The sequence below is a fragment of the Centruroides sculpturatus genome, unplaced genomic scaffold (genome assembly GCF_000671375.1).
Source record: "Centruroides sculpturatus isolate CEXI.00-Female unplaced genomic scaffold, Cexi_2.0 scaffold1279, whole genome shotgun sequence".
Taxonomy (NCBI): domain Eukaryota; kingdom Metazoa; phylum Arthropoda; class Arachnida; order Scorpiones; family Buthidae; genus Centruroides; species Centruroides sculpturatus.
Window position 1 is genome coordinate 138,760 of NW_019385524.1, and position 17,732 is coordinate 156,491.

The following is a 17,732-nucleotide window of genomic DNA, read 5'->3' on the forward strand; positions in this document are numbered from 1 at the left end:
AATATATATTCAGATAAATTTTAAGAGTTTAAATTAAATATATACATATAAATTTTCTATTTTTCTTAAGTTAAATATAAGAATATATAGGGCCTATATATAATTTATTTAGTAAACTGAATAAAGTTTGGAGAAATGTATAGATTAAGTGGAAAAATGTTAAAAAATATATGACACAAATAGAAAACATTTATAAGATTTATATATATTAAGATTAATTATTGATGAGTTAGTGTTGCTGTATATAATCTTTCGATGCATTGCAGCTATCCAGGAAATCTGTCTGCAGTGATGCGGACAATGACTTTACTGTTCATTCACCTTATCTTCTGAAGTGTTTAGAGCTGAGTTTATTTAAGGCTAAAGCTTTTGCCAAAATATGTTAAAACAGGATATCGATTTTTGCTTCGAAAACTTGAAATTTTTATATAAATGTCCTCAATCTAAAAATGGAATTCATACTCTGAGGTATATCGCAAGTAAGGAAGAAGCAGGGGTAGAAAAAAAAAATGTGTTTTCTCCATTAACATCGAGCTTGAACATATCTTACCTAAGTTATTTATATCTCTTTAACTAAATAGTATACTTATTCGATATTATTTTCTAATATTTTATATACATAAGAATGTTTTCTTTTATAAAAAATCTTTAAAAATTTATTATACTTATTTTTTATATTATTTAACGTTGAAGTATAATAAATTAATTCGTAAAGAGAACGTTTATAATTTTTTATTGCAAATTGTTTTATTAAATAAATAATAAAATTAAATTTAATCAAAGCTAAAAATATATAATAACTCATGTTAAAATTTATAAATATTTATAAAGATGATCTCAACTTTTAACTTTCGTATATATGCAATAAATTAGAATAAAATTTAACATTTACAACTTAAAAAATCATTAAGAAAATTATATTTTAAGGTAATAAATATCATAAATTACAGGTAATTTACCTTTATTCTTTACTTTTCGTTTAAGTTTAAAAGGGTCAGGTCAATCTACAGTAATTGGATCATTAAAGTTGTTGTAACAAAAGTTTTTAGTCGAAATTTACTCAAGACAATATAGGTAATGTTAGAAGTAAATAAAACGAAGAAGAAAAAAACTCATTTAGTTTAACCTTGGATCTATTGGCACAATTCCATCAGGCACCATTGGCTTATGATAAAAGTAAAAAGGATGAACGGAAACAAATCTTAACTTAATAGAATTCCATTCCGATCAATTTTTATAAAGTTGAAATGCTTCAATGATTTTTCGAACATTTTTGCATGAAGGTCTTTTTTTTATATTATTATTATTATTATTTTTCTGAAATGAAACTCCTGTTTTTCTTTTATTACAAAATTNGATAAATTAATGCGTTGTACTTGTACTTCATAAAATATAAATAAAATTATTGAATAAGAATATTAAAATATTCATTGTAACGAGTTTCTGAAGCAGTTTTACATTAGAGCAAGTGAAACATCTGATCGATATTTGTGTCTCTTCCTTCAATGGTTGTTCGTATGGTCTCAAGGTGAATATTATAAACCATACTGAATATGCTCTAGGATGTTTTTAAAGTGGTATTAAATCTAAAAAAAAACAAAAAACAAATAATTTTTATAGCAGAATTTACGAATGTTCAGAAAAAAAAGGAATTAATGCTTTAGATTTAGTAAAAATTAATCCATTAAATCTACTCATTTTAAATTGTAATAATTGTTTTATTGTAATTACATCGATTTTGTTTAAAAGGATTTAATTACAATAAAATACTTTTGTGCATTTAAATTTATTTATTTATTTTTATTTTATTTTATTATCGAATCATTGGTAAATGTGCTTTAAAATAGGTTTAAATTCTGAAAAATCGGAGGGCTTTTTGTTGCTTTTTTTAAAATGTGTTTTAAACATTTAAAGCTGTAAATTTATTAAAGTATCATTTTATATAAGAGTTTAATTATAACAAATGTATTTAAATGCATAAAAATATGAAATAATTAATTTATTTTATTATATTACAGAATTACATGTATATTTTTACATGTAATTTTGAATTTTACTGTAAATATATATATAAATTCTTTTTACTTTATTTTTATTTTTATGGCTTTTTATAAAAAAAAATTTATAAAGTATTTAAATTTCCCAACTGATAGATCGCGACTATTGAAGATGTTTTCCATTATTTTGTAAAGGAATGCCTAACGAAAAAAAGTTGAGAAATATTGAATTAGAATAATAATTCGTGATGAGTTATGGAAAATTATTAAGTTGAATGTACTCTGTTGTAGCAGAATTAATTACAAAGCTAGTTTATCAAACATTCAACATAATATGTTATTGAATCGATGAATAATACATTATATTCCCATCTAATATTCCCTATGGTTTCATCAAAATATAATATAATATAGAATCCATTTGTAACGTACATATTGTTCAATAACTTTTCGTTTAATATGTCTTTATTAACGTGATTTGTCAACCGAGATTGTCTTTATGGACTTTGATGTGTAGTATTACAGAAAACTGACATCTTTGATTATAATTTGTGTGATACTTTCTGTTATAAAAATGAAAAAAGAAGAGTTATAAAATAAAAAAATAAAAATAAAAACTTATTAGATAAATATTTACTTAACTATTATATATTTTAACACAATAAATTAAAATTATGTAGCTTATTATTACACTTATNAAGCACGCAACAGCTAGCTTCTAAAAAAAACCTTCTTTAAAGTTAATCTATCATTTTATTTATTTATTTACCTGTAACTTACAGCTATAGCAAGTACATTCTTTGTGCTTGATGTGTTTGCAGTGAAATGGTTTATTTCATTTCTCGCGGGTTGAAAGCAATAACTTCCAGACATTTCAAACAATCAAGAAAACTTTAAGAAGTATTGGAAGGAATACGTTATACGTAGGTTGCTTGACTTTTTACTGCAAGTTTTACGAGTAATTCTCCTAAGCAGGTGGGAATTCTCTGTTATTTGATGGGATTTCGTTACTTAGAAGCTTCTTATTTTGTTTTTCTAGAAATAAACCGGCTTCTTAGATACTTCTCCATCTAATAAAATCCCTCCACTAAATGGAAATGATGGCAAGTGAAACTCCCTCCTAGGTTCCCATTATAATAAATATTGTACACATTGAAAATTTATGACAATTGACTTTTGTGTAATTTTGAATATATTAAAACTTGTGTAAATTTTCGATTGTTCTAAAGTAGAAATGGGAAAGTTTTTTTAATGGGAAGACCATATACAATTTTAGAGGAATCTCATAAGACTGCACGTTACATTGCAAATTTCATATAGTTATATATATATATATATTTAAATAGTGTTGAAAGCCTTTAACAGCTCAAGTTTATAATAATTTAAGTTGTTGATAGTGTAGTTTAATTTAGTCTAGGAAATGACCTTCATTATAAAATGAAAAATCTTTTCTTCGTGTTCAACATTTAATTTATAATTTTTTATACACGATTATTGAGCATTATTTAGGTAGCTAATAGCTTATTATATTACTTGATTGTGTTCTTTTATTTAAAAAAATATTTACTTAATTAATATTTTAAATTTTATGTTTAAAATTGCAAGGAATCTAATTAAAATAGCATTTAAGAGCTATATTATGATTTTAGATTTATAATTAAAAACATTTTGTAATTTAGTAAAAATTAATTTACTATTTTGTACTTTTAATTCTTATTTTATTACTAAGAAATTAATAATAGTGTTCAAGTACTTACTATATTAATTAAATGCTTCTTCCTCCTCTTATATTATTAAAAATATATACATTTATTTAATTATCTTAATGCATTACGATTGAAAGAAAAATCAATTTTTATTTTATCTCTATTGTAATACAGTCATATCCTCTATTGCTTATGTATGTACTACTGTACTGTACATACCATGAACACAATCATGATAGATTTGCATATCTTTCAGGCATGTCATCAGCTTCTGGAATTTTTTTCTAAATTTAAACCTCAACCAATCATAGTCAAAAGTGAAAAATCGTTTACAATTAAATACACACACCTTTTATACAATATACAATTCCCCTATAATTTTCTGTCATTGTTAACTCCGCCATTTTTCATTTATTTTAATTACTCGATATATATATATATATATTAAATTGAATATTTATAAAGTAATTTATATATTCAAATTTGAATATTTATTGTTTTTAATAACATAATTATATACATTTATCAATACGCCTACACCAAATCCGGTATGTGTTTAAACTTTATTAGAAATTTCTCAGAAAGTATATGAAGTAAGATCGAAGTTGTTATGTCAATATTGAATGTTATGAAAATATATTTAGTTTTTCTCTAAATTTTATACTAGTGAAGTGAACTTTTGCACGCCAACACATCGAAATTACTCATTTTGGCTTCAAGGTCAGCAAAGTATTTGCTTGTTTCAATATAGAAATTTCAATTACATTATACAAAGTATAATTAAACCGAATATATATGTACATTATATCTGTAATAATATACACGATATTGATTATTAAAAGTAAATAATTTTTTTTATCGTAACATTTCATTACTGCCCTTGATAAACTTTTCCTGTTTTCTTTTAAAGTAAAACCTGTTTGCTCAGATGAATGTACATTAGTCATGCTGACAGCTTCACATTGTTTATAGTTGAAGGTTCACAAATTATTTAGGTGATGTATATGTATTCAAATTATTTTCGTAGATCAAATTACTCTTCGTTTTATTACTTAAATGTTGTATATTATCATTTGCATTTTTTTCTTGTTTTGGTTTTATTCATCAGTAACAAAACTGTTATTAAAGAATTTTAATTAAACGATTTTTTTTCCAATTATGATGTTAATAAATCAAATCAAAATTAATTAGTGATATTTTTTAATTGTCATATTTGATCTTTATCGGAAATTTTATCACTTTTATTCAGTTTTGAATCATTTTAATTTGGTTATAGGGGAACAATTCTTTTTCCTCCTACAACTGTGTCGCCCCCATTAATGCAATCAATTCATTTTTCTTTTTTAAATACTTTTTTACTTCAAAAAATATTTTATAAACAGACAAATCTGTATATATACAGACTAACACACAAAATGGATACAGAAATTTGACTTTCTAGCTTCTCGAGATGTCAAAAAGAGATTTATTTCAATAAAAAAAAAACTGTGCAAGAAGAGCGTATCCTCGTCTTCTGTAAGCTCGTAGTTGTTGAATAATCTTAAGGATAGACAAACAGACGAACTTACAAGCAAACTGAATATAAGAGATATTGGAAAAATCGATAGTCTTTAATAAAATTTCAGTTTTCTTGTATCAAAATTGGATAAACAATATGCTACATGTCATTTTTTTTCCTATATATTATATAAGAAAATACTTTCACCGATATTACATCAAAAAATAAAAAATAAAATAAAATAAAATAAAATAACGATAACAGAAAACTCACTCTTCTATTGGACTGTGTAAATGATTCTAGAAAATATTGACTTTGAGATAAAGCTGGTAAAATGTCAATATTAAAAAACTTTACGAATTTGAATTTCAACATGGAATATGTTGGCACAGTTGAATATATTGATCAGGAGTAAAAATATTTAAATATATTTTTCTGAATTTATTATACTCCTATATATCACTAGTAAAGGAGTGAGAAAAATATAATCAAATTTCTTGCGTTGTTGATCAATTTTATTGCGCTTTATAATAATAGTCTCTTACCTTGACCCATATTATTATATTAAACATTATTATATATATATATATATATTTAAATAGTGTTGAAAGCCTTTAACAGCTCAAGTTTATAATAATTTAAGTTGTTGATAGTGTAGTTTAATTTAGTCTAGGAAATGACCTTCATTATAAAATGAAAAATCTTTTCTTCGTGTTCAACATTTAATTTATAATTTTTTATACACGATTATTGAGCATTATTTAGGTAGCTAATAGCTTATTATATTACTTGATTGTGTTCTTTTATTTAAAAAAATATTTACTTAATTAATATTTTAAATTTTATGTTTAAAATTGCAAGGAATCTAATTAAAATAGCATTTAAGAGCTATATTATGATTTTAGATTTATAATTAAAAACATTTTGTAATTTAGTAAAAATTAATTTACTATTTTGTACTTTTAATTCTTATTTTATTACTAAGAAATTAATAATAGTGTTCAAGTACTTACTATATTAATTAAATGCTTCTTCCTCCTCTTATATTATTAAAAATATATACATTTATTTAATTATCTTAATGCATTACGATTGAAAGAAAAATCAATTTTTATTTTATCTCTATTGTAATACAGTCATATCCTCTATTGCTTATGTATGTACTACTGTACTGTACATACCATGAACACAATCATGATAGATTTGCATATCTTTCAGGCATGTCATCAGCTTCTGGAATTTTTTTCTAAATTTAAACCTCAACCAATCATAGTCAAAAGTGAAAAATCGTTTACAATTAAATACACACACCTTTTATACAATATACAATTCCCCTATAATTTCCTGTCATTGTTAACTCCGCCATTTTTCATTTATTTTAATTACTCGATATATATATATATATATTAAATTGAATATTTATAAAGTAATTTATATATTCAAATTTGAATATTTATTGTTTTTAATAACATAATTATATACATTTATCAATACGCCTACACCAAATCCGGTATGTGTTTAAACTTTATTAGAAATTTCTCAGAAAGTATATGAAGTAAGATCGAAGTTGTTATGTCAATATTGAATGTTATGAAAATATATTTAGTTTTTCTCTAAATTTTATACTAGTGAAGTGAACTTTTGCACGCCAACACATCGAAATTACTCATTTTGGCTTCAAGGTCAGCAAAGTATTTGCTTGTTTCAATATAGAAATTTCAATTACATTATACAAAGTATAATTAAACCGAATATATATGTACATTATATCTGTAATAATATACACGATATTGATTATTAAAAGTAAATAATTTTTTTTATCTTTTTTGGATAATTTTTTTCTAAAAACACTCGTTGATCTGTAAACTTATTAAACAGTTTTCTCGTAAATATAACTTTTGTTATATTTATACAAAATAATTTTAATTAATATATTTTGATCGTTTATAATATAATTTAATGAAAATACTGTTTTAATTATTTGCTATATTTTTCATTCTTTTTAGAATTAAATATTTATTATTGACAACTAGCTCAAGGTCGTAATTGTTAAGTGGCATGAAATAACAATGTTTTTCGATGTTATATTAGTAATTTATTATTTATATTTAAATAATATAAATTTAAATACGTTTTTTTTTCGTATATTTACACTATTTTACGTTTTTTAAATATGTTTATTAGCATTTTAATTAAGTCTATTTAATTAATTCTATTTTGTAAATATTAACAGATGACAAATGTCAATAAGAGAATCGATTATGTAAATAATTAAATGTTTTAGAAAAATATATATGTAATTTTAATATTATTTTCTCTTTATTTTCTGTAGATATATTAATAAACTTGCTTTAATTTTCAGTTATTTTTATATAGAAGTTATGAGGAAGAATTACTTATAAGAAGTTAATTTTCTCTTGCAATATAATTTCCATTACTGCAATAGAAATTAACTACGGTATTTATACTACATATTATTATGGTGAAAAAATTATTTTATATGTAATATCATAAGAATTACACTGAAATTTAAGTTATTATATTTACAATCAATATATTCTAGAAAATAAGTTTTATACATATCAATTAAACTATTTACAGTTAATAAATTTATATTAAATTTAAAGCATTATTTTTTTACGATTTTTAACATTAATTCAACAATAAGTTTTGAAAATAGCATTAAATTAAGCATAATTATCTCGAACAATATCGACCCTTCAACTACATTGACTCATCAGCTCAGTGCATCCATTGCCTTGTTGTTGTCTTGTCTTTAATCCAAAGTAGCAATTACAACATTATTACAATAGTTGTAACAATATTAGAAAATCAAAGACAATTTGAAATAATTAATTAAAAGATTCAAAATATCATTATATATTATCTAAATAGCAAAGTATGTACTATTAAATTAGTATACATTTTCTAAAAACACTTACACACAACCTTATCTTATTTTGTATCACTTCTTAATTTAACTATTTACCTGTTTGAGCTAGTTTAAGGTTGTAAACAAACTAATTGAGGTCAATAATTTTTCATTTACTTTAACAACCGAATTGTGCTTTTAAACAACCTTGAACTATCCCTCAGTTAAGTTGAAATATTTATGGAAAATTTTCCTTGTAATAGTTTTAAAGTCGAAAGGCTTTTTTTTTCCTTACATAAAATATAGCTTATTAATTATTTTAATTAATCATTTATATGTTAAAAGAAGATTCGTGAAGCGAAGCATGTTTTCTTTTATTTATAAATTTCAATTGCAAAGTTTCTAAAGTAGCTGTTTAATTTATTAAATTACGAATAAAGTAAATTAATAAATATATTCAATACTCAATTATTTATGTTTTATATTAAAAGTTAATAATTTTTGGGGGGTCAATTTAATAATAGTAATAATAATAATATAGCGAATGTCGAACTTCATTTTTTATACTTTTTATTAAGCATTCTTTTTTAAATTACTAATTTATAAAATTTAAATTTAATGAATAAATTTACAGAATTAAATTGTAGATATAAAATATTTTTTTTAGAATTTTATGTTTATTTATTATGATTATTGCTTTAAAAATGTACAAAAAAATGTTCAAATAATTCTGTTAAAGTAAATAAAAATACTTAAAAAATAAAAGGAAAACAAACTACAAACTGAACAAGGCTTTTCAACTTATACATTGTATAAAATATAAATTGAGAAGTTTTATATAAAAATAAGGAAACAGCTTATTTTTCATTTTTTTAAAACGTTCTTTTATTTATTTATTTATTTTTAAGTTTACAAAACATGCTTTTACATAGAATAATTTTTATTATTATTTATTTTTATATAATAAAAATTTATTATGAATATTTAATTAGCCTTCAGCTCAACATAAAACAATAAAACCTGTTTAAAACGGAACCTGTATAGAAAGGAAACCTGCCTAAACGGAAAAATTCTCCGGAACAGAGCGATTCCGGCTCACACAGGTTTTACTGTAAACCTAAAAAATATTTACAGTCGAACTTCTAATAAACGGCAGCTATTTTTTCAGGAATCTTTCTTCTTGAAATGCATACAAATAACCTCCAAACAACAATCATTTTTTTAAGTTTTTGTATATAAATTATTATATTTAAAAATTAGAAAATATAATTTATAAAAATATTATTTTAGCTGTAAAAGTATTAATTAAATTATTTATAGTTAATTACTTACATTATTTATTATACTCTAAGAATCTTGATATTGGTTATAGTATAGTTAAATTATAATAATATTGTGATTATTTTTTCAATAAATTATTTATTCACTTTATAGAAAGGTTATAAATTTTAATAATACGAATTTATTTTATAAATCGGAGTCATTTATTGATAAAATTTTATATTAATATTATTTTATTTAGTTATTGATTTACTTAGAATATGTTGAATCAATGTATAGATTAGTTTATAAGTTATAATAAAACATTTTTGTTATTAATTATATTGTTGGTTATGTAATGAAATATTATAATTAATGGACTATAATCATTGAAAATTATTTAATTTTAATACTTTAAAATGATTTTTTCTTTATGTTAATATGATTTAGAGATAAGATTCTTTACATAACCACTTCATTAATTTCAACTAGTTTTTAATTATTTTGCAATATTTCACTATATAACCAAGCTTTATTTATACCAGTGTTCCGCAACCTTTTTCTACTCGCGGCACACCTATGACTCCACATGACTCAACACGGCACACCAAAATGTTATTCCCCTCAAAAACGTATGATATGATACTATTAATGGAATTTTGTAATGCCATAAACCTATTATTATATTGAGTTTTGTGAGTTACACTCGGTTGACACCGATGGCTGTGTACCAGAGTCAAGACGTAGTAAATTCAAAACAAGATAAAAATTAAGTGTGTGTTAGTGTGTGTCTGTATTCAGGAATTTCCTAACAATATGACATGTATTCAATATAGTGGCCTTCTGTAGTATGATGTATGTATTTCTATTCAATTGTAATGTTCCCAGGCTTTCGTGTAGTGTGTGTGGTGTCACACCTGTACAGGAGAGAACGACAGATACTGTACAATAAGCATCCTCCACAGATGTCTTATTTCCTGGGCGAGTTCTGTGTACTTGCTAATTTTTTCAGTGCATGAATTTTGTACATTGTGAGTGTTTGGAACAGATTATGTCTATAATGTATGTGATTTTATTGTGTTTGTCAATGAGTATGATGTGATTATGGCTGTTGTAGTACATTTTGTGCGTGTTGTTTTCCAATACTGTCTGTTGAACGTATTTGTAGGATGTCTAATAGTTTGTATTTCTTTGTAAGCTCTTGATGTATTTGCTACTCGATTATGTCTATGTAAATTATTTGTCGGTGCCAAGAAATTGCAACCAGAAGTGATGTGTTGTATAATTTCTGGCATGATGTGACATTTTCTGCATGTGTCGTTTGTGATTGTTGTATCTTTGAGTATGTGTTTTCTGTAGTTTTTAGTATTTATGACCTGATCCTGTATGGCAATCATGAATCCTTCCGTTTCCCCAAACAGGCAACTAACCAGCTGTTTGACGCAGTTTTGTCAACAAAATCCTGGGCCAGGTCGTAAGGATGCCTGCCATGGAGTGCCTTTCGAGCCCACGATTGCTTAATGGTGTCTATGCTATTTATATGTTGTGTCGTGTCCCTAAGTTATGAATGTAAATTTAATGGTGTGTTATTTGAGTCTGCTAGAGTTACTGCTTTATGTAACTGCGATGTTTCTTGTTTCCTGTAGAAAAACTCTCGCAGTGACTGTATTTGTTTGTAGTGAAGGTTAACTATGTCGATCAGGTCACGTCCGCCATCTTCAAGTGGAAGGGTTAATCTTTCTATGGAGGATTTAGAATGATGTTGTTTATGCTTAGTAAGTGTTGTTCTTGTTTTCATTTTGAGTTGCTCAAGATCTGCGTGAGTCCAATGTATAACTCCAAAAGAGTGGGTACTGGGACGACATATGTGTTTATTGTTTTAACATCATCTTATTTCATCAGTCAATAAAATATAAGCATAAGAAATAAAACAAATGTGATAAAAATATATAAATAAAACTTGAAATTAATAGAATATGTAAAAGTTTACATCACACCTTTCACCTTGTGACGGCCCACCAGTGTGCCGCGTCACACCGGTTGCGGAACACTGATTTATACTGCAGTATCTACCAGGTTAAACTGCAATAGCTCTCCAATATGTACTGTACAGTACACTACAATACAGAGTCACACTAAATTCATACATAACATATCATTGTATCTGTATTAGAACAGTCAGCTCTTTAAGACCATTGACAGTGGCGCTTTATAGTTTCGCAAATTTAAATTAGGGGGCCCGTGTACTGTACATTGTTTACTTCAAGCATTTTTCTTCGGGGGAATTTTTGGAAAAAATTTTTTTCAGAAGAGATTGGTTTGGTACCCCTGCCGGTGAGGACCCCAGGCAATTGTCCCTTTTTCCATAGGATAACGCGCCACTGACCATTAAAAACAATACAATAATGCTATTGATGTTAGAACTGGTAAGCTTATTTGTCTACTTATTCCAATCATGAAATTACTCTCACTTGGATACGTGGGAATGTGGCAATGAAAAGGCGAATCTTCTTGCAAGTTTGCAGGAAACATTAACTTATATTATATTGATATCTATATCAAAATTTTAATTAATTAAATTAAAAGCTTTCGTCATCAACATATGACTAAACACTTGCAAAAATGACGAGAAATAGAAACTACTGGCAAATACATTTTTTTCAAGTTATTTCCAATTTACAACGAAAATAAAGTTTGAAATTTTTTCCTTTTGAGTTCTACCACAGTCAGAATTGCCAGTCGTAGAATTTTTAAAATGTTTGCATAGAGTTGTATATTCTTCACTCTGATAATTTACAATACCATTGCACAATACCATTGATAGGTAGAGATCAATTTCTTGAGTATCTTATTTATGACTGTTCTTTACTTGATCAACAAAGGAATGTGTTTATACAGAAAGTCATAAAATTAAGCAAATTTGTTATTGCTACTAAATCAGTAGAGCTGAACTTTCAACATGTGTATATTTTGTATTTAGTTTTACTCTTGTACATAGTTTCTATCCCTTGTATTAAGTTTTTAGAATCGTCACTCTACTTTTGGTTTTTGTCGCATTGAACAAATTATCTATTTGTGGGCACTAAAACGGTCGTTTTACTATATCCATCGTGGGCTCGACCAAGCCCAGAATGGGGGCAACTAAGTGGCAAGGTAAGGAGCCAAATATATCCGGAATAGACCGCCCATGAGAAATTCCTGTAGAGTTACTCGCCAGGATGCGTCCCGGGACCCCATAGCGGCAGGCTAACGCTTAATTGCCTCGACCATCCTGCCAAACCCTTTAAACCCTTTCTTTTTCTGTCCAGGTCGTCTCTTGCATCACTCTTGAATCTATCTTTTCTCTTTCCCTTCTTCCCTCCCCTTTAGCCTGAACCTTTGAGTAGGCTATTGTCTTTCTTCTATTACTATATAATCACATGATTAAAGCACCATTTGCGTCACGTTTCTTAGTTATAGTTTGAGGAAAATTTATTTTAAAATATCAAAACAGGTTTAGATTATTATTTATAAAAGAAATAAATATAGTCTTTTGAGAGATTTATAATTTAATTTAAAATATATTATTTTACAACGTATTCTCTTAACTATAATATATTCCTTGCATGGTTGAAGTTAGGAATTTTTAGATAATAATTTTTATTTAATTGAATATAACATGATATCAGATATTGATAAGCATTTATAATGATGAATTACGTGTTATACCGGATTTAAATATCAAAATTTTAATCAGTAAAATAAATATACACTTAAAATGATATTATACAGTACATATGTGTAAAAAAAATTAAATTAAAATTTTAAATGTTTATAGTATTAATTAATTAATTTTTTTAAATAAATTTTCCTTATATTTTTTTACATTTTAAAAGCATTTTGTAAGTATTTTTATTACTTAATAAACGAGGAAACGTTTTTTAAAATGTGCCATACATATTAACATTTTGCACGCGTACTTACTACACCTTTGCATTTTAAAGGCAATTAACTATTTTGATGATAATAAAAAGATGTAACCGAAAAAAAATTAAAGATTAATGATAATTTAAAGTTGTTTAGTAAAATTATATAAATTATTTTTATAATAATATCAGACGATCAGAATATATGAGGTTTAAATTAATGAATCGTGTCAAGATTAAGCTTACCTACTTGATGATTAGTAATGTTTAGCAGTATATTATAATTTATATTAGTTTCCGTACTATAATTTATACTGTAGTATAATTACTCTATAATATAAATTACAATTCTAGATAATTAAGATATGTTTGGCTGAATATTTGATGAAGTAGTTAAAATAGATTTTGGTGATCATTTAGGCGAAGAAGCAAAAGATAATAAAGTTTTAGTTAATTAAAATTAATTTATAGAAAAATATACGTATTTGGAAAAGTAAAATTTTGTATTTTTGGGGGTATAATTTTATTGTAATTAACGCCTACACAATATTATTTTTAGGTAGGTGTAGTGAAAAATACATGAAAAATAGCTCGCAGTTGTTTTGTGTAGGTGTTTTAATTTCATAATAGATTAAATAAAACAAATTGATATAATAAAATTTTACCAACTTTTATAGCATTCTTTTAAAAATATTATATTAAAAGTGATTTAATATCATTTATAAAATGATATTTTCGAATGTTGGACGTTTTCGGATTGTTGCGTGTTTTTATCAGTTTATATGCAATTATATTTCGTAATATATTGTTAAAAAGTCAAATTTGATAAGAAAATATGCAATTTTAAACAATAAATTTTTATAGAAAAAAAATATATATATAAATGTTTTGGATCTACAATGTAAGATTTGAAGAAATATCAGAAGATATATGAGAATGTTGACATTTGTAACTGGTCATAGAATACATTTTTGAAAATAAATAAATAAATATAGGCCTATATATATACTTGAATAATATTTTTTAAGAAAAATAAACAAAAATACAACTTTCAACAATATAAACAACCAAAAAAAAAAAATTGATAAAAGTTTTAAAAAATAACATTTTAAAATAGAATATTTTTTTCATATAAAAATATAAAATAACATGAATGTTTATTACTTTATATCAGTTATATTTACTTTAAAAATTTAATAGAGTTTTAATTTTAATAATTATATAAATATATAATTTTATAAAAATAAATGAAATTTAATTAATTTAAGTTTTTAACACGAAATAAAATTAGTGATTTGTGCCAAGGATGTTGCGAGGTTGCAATTAAAAAAAATTGTAATTTTTATAAATCAAAAACCTTGCTTAATCAATTTTATTACATTTAAAAATATCGCTGTCAAATGTAAATAAATTTTATATGTGAAATTCTCATCGAATGGGAATTTTGTTGATCTCACGTTCTTGATGACCCATGCTTGAATGAACACTTTACGCATAAGTACCAACGAGTTAACTAGAGTTGAAAGTATTTATTTTTAGTCCTTATTGATAATTTTATTAGAAAATAATATTAAATAAAATTAAAATGTAATATTATCTTTAAAAAAACACTGGAATTTAAACAAGGCCATATTGAAAACATAGCTTTAAAAATCTCATAAACAAAGCAGTCATGTGAATGCATTTTTAGAGAATAATATAATTTAATACATAAATATATTATATTATTTTTAAAGCTAAACTTCTTACAATNAAATAGATTATTCAACATTTAAGTTTGGAAAGAAAAACCTACGTTTTCTCTGTACTTTTTTTTAAAATGTACTTTAAGAACAAATTGTCTTCGATTGTAGAATTACAAAAAAGTCAAGTTTAAAATCTTATAAATAATTCAGTTAACAATCATTTCATCCAATAGAATTGAATGTATTAAGCAATTAAATGTAAAATTTCTTTCCTTGTATACATTACACGTTGCCCTATTGTGTAACACAAACGTTTATAATCCTGTTTGCGTAAATGTGTTTGTATGTAATATAATAAATTAGACTTTATATATATATAAAGACTTATCTTAAATATTCAAAAATAAATTTAAAGTAAATGAAGCTTGTATGTTTAGGTGATTTGATATTCTTTTCGTGATAAGAATTTTGATTATTTAATTTCGAACGGAATATCGATAATTTCTAACATTAAATTTCTTCCCCTCTCAAAAAAAAAATTACTTTTACATTTTAAAACTACATATACATAATCAATATAAAGTAAATTAAATTTTTATTACTCGTTCAATAAATTATATACGCATTTAAATTTACGAAAATTTATATTCGTTTTACGTGATTTTTTACGTGTTATTTATATTGTGGCAATGATAATAATTAACTTAAACATTATTATCAAAACACTTTTAATCCTGAAGGAACGAATTAGTATTTTGTGAAAGAGAAAATCTTTAAAGAGTTATTTTAATATTCTAAACGTTAAGTTACATCAATTATTATGCCTTTCTCCGACTAATTAAAGTCAATGCTTTTCCTATAAGATATATTATTCTTTTATTTAAAATCAACAAACACATTTTGTTGTAAGGAAAGTCACGGAAAGTGTTAAAGAAATTCGTGAATTATTCATTAAGGAGGAGAAGATAAAAAAAAAACTCTTTTAATGTCGACACAAATCCTTTAGAATATGTTACTTCTCTTTTCATTAACTAATAGAATTTTATTTCGAGATTTATGTTTTATTTTATTTTTTAAAAATATGATGTTTGTNTTTTCCTATAAGATATATTATTCTTTTATTTAAAATCAACAAACACATTTTGTTGTAAGGAAAGTCACGGAAAGTGTTAAAGAAATTCGTGAATTATTCATTAAGGAGGAGAAGATAAAAAAAAAACTCTTTTAATGTCGACACAAATCCTTTAGAATATGTTACTTCTCTTTTCATTAACTAATAGAATTTTATTTCGAGATTTATGTTTTATTTTATTTTTTAAAAATAACAATTTTCTTTTTAAAATAATTAAAATTTAAAAAACAAACTAATTTGAAAATAAATTATTAATTTAAAAAATACTTTTAATAAAATTATTTCTAAAAATTTTAAATAATGAAAAGGAAACTTTTACTTCTTTAAAATTGTTTATTTATTTATTTTTTAAAAGTATAATAATAAATAATAATGTTTTATTTATTTTTTTTATTTACGTATGTTATAAGTTATACTTCTCTCTCTAATTAATAGCAGTAAATTATATTATTTTAAAAATATTTTTATAAAAATGTTTATATTTTTCGAATAAATTACAAACTAATTTTATTAATTTATTTTAAAAATTAAATTAAAGAAGATTAGAAAAAAAGGCAAGTCTTTGATACATTAAAATTATTTCTATTATTTTTATTATTATTTTTTAAATTTATGTTTATTTCTGCAACTTATCATAAATCAAGTTGTAAGTTGTACTTCTTGTTATGGATTTCTATATCTAAAACACTAAATTAATATTACTACTTTAAATTTATGTTCATAAAAATTCATTTTTTAAAAGATTTATTTTACAATTCATTTTAATTTTAATCACAAGTGCATAGAAAAATTCAAAAAAATAAGAAAAATCAAGGCCATTCCTCATACAGATACATGCTTAATCACCTTTACATAAATATATTTTATTCAATAAAAGGAGTTCGTATCTCTGTTAAAATCTTATAAAAACTGTAAATATATATATAAATTACAATTTAATATTTATTAATTTATAAAAATAAAACGTATAATGACTTTACACTTCCTAAAAAAAACACGTTGTAAAAGTAAATGAAGCAGGCATTTTAAAGGGTTTTTTTTTATTACCAGAAAGTTAAATCGACTTTATACATTATTTAAAGTAAAGTGTGAATAATTAAGTCAAACAAAAATTCAATTTTTAATTATTTAAAAGTAAATATTCATAAAATAAATTTGTGTAAAATTATAGTCTATTAGATTTAATGATGGAATTTTATCGTTAAAGGTAATCACTGTTAATGTAAAGACTGTACACGTTTACTAGTTGCTGACATGCAATCTTATAGGAGATGATGGACAGTTTGGCATGCGTGTTGTGTCTACTAAAGTCCATTCAACTAGTGTACTAAATAATCAAGTTAAGGTACTATGTTATAAGTATTTAATTTAGTTACAACTCGGTTTAATAAATAACAAATAAAATTAAAGAACAAACTAATTTAATATTCACTAAATTTAGCAATAAAATAAAAAAAAATTAAATCGATTTTTTTTGTTTTTAAATCAATACTTTCTCAAAGTTTATCTTATATTTTTTCAAATAAAAATTTATTATGAATTCATTTTAATTAAGTAAAATTTGTAATTATTTTTTAAAGAAAATTAATTAAAATATAAGAATTAAATAAATGTAATTTAATATTTTAATTTTCATAAATTATTTTGAATTATATAAAATCAAAAATATTTTACATA

At 23.7% G+C, this 17,732-nt stretch overlaps 1 long non-coding RNA gene across 2 annotated transcripts in view; it reads left to right on the forward strand.

Moving 5' to 3' along the window:
* Positions 1 to 17,732, forward strand: part of LOC111639805 — a 58,865-nt gene that overhangs the window by 2,280 nt on the left and 38,853 nt on the right. For both annotated transcript variants that reach the window (XR_002759147.1, XR_002759146.1), the window contains exon 2: positions 17,263 to 17,400. This is a non-coding gene — a long non-coding RNA (uncharacterized LOC111639805). The remainder of the gene's footprint in view (positions 1 to 17,262; positions 17,401 to 17,732) is intronic.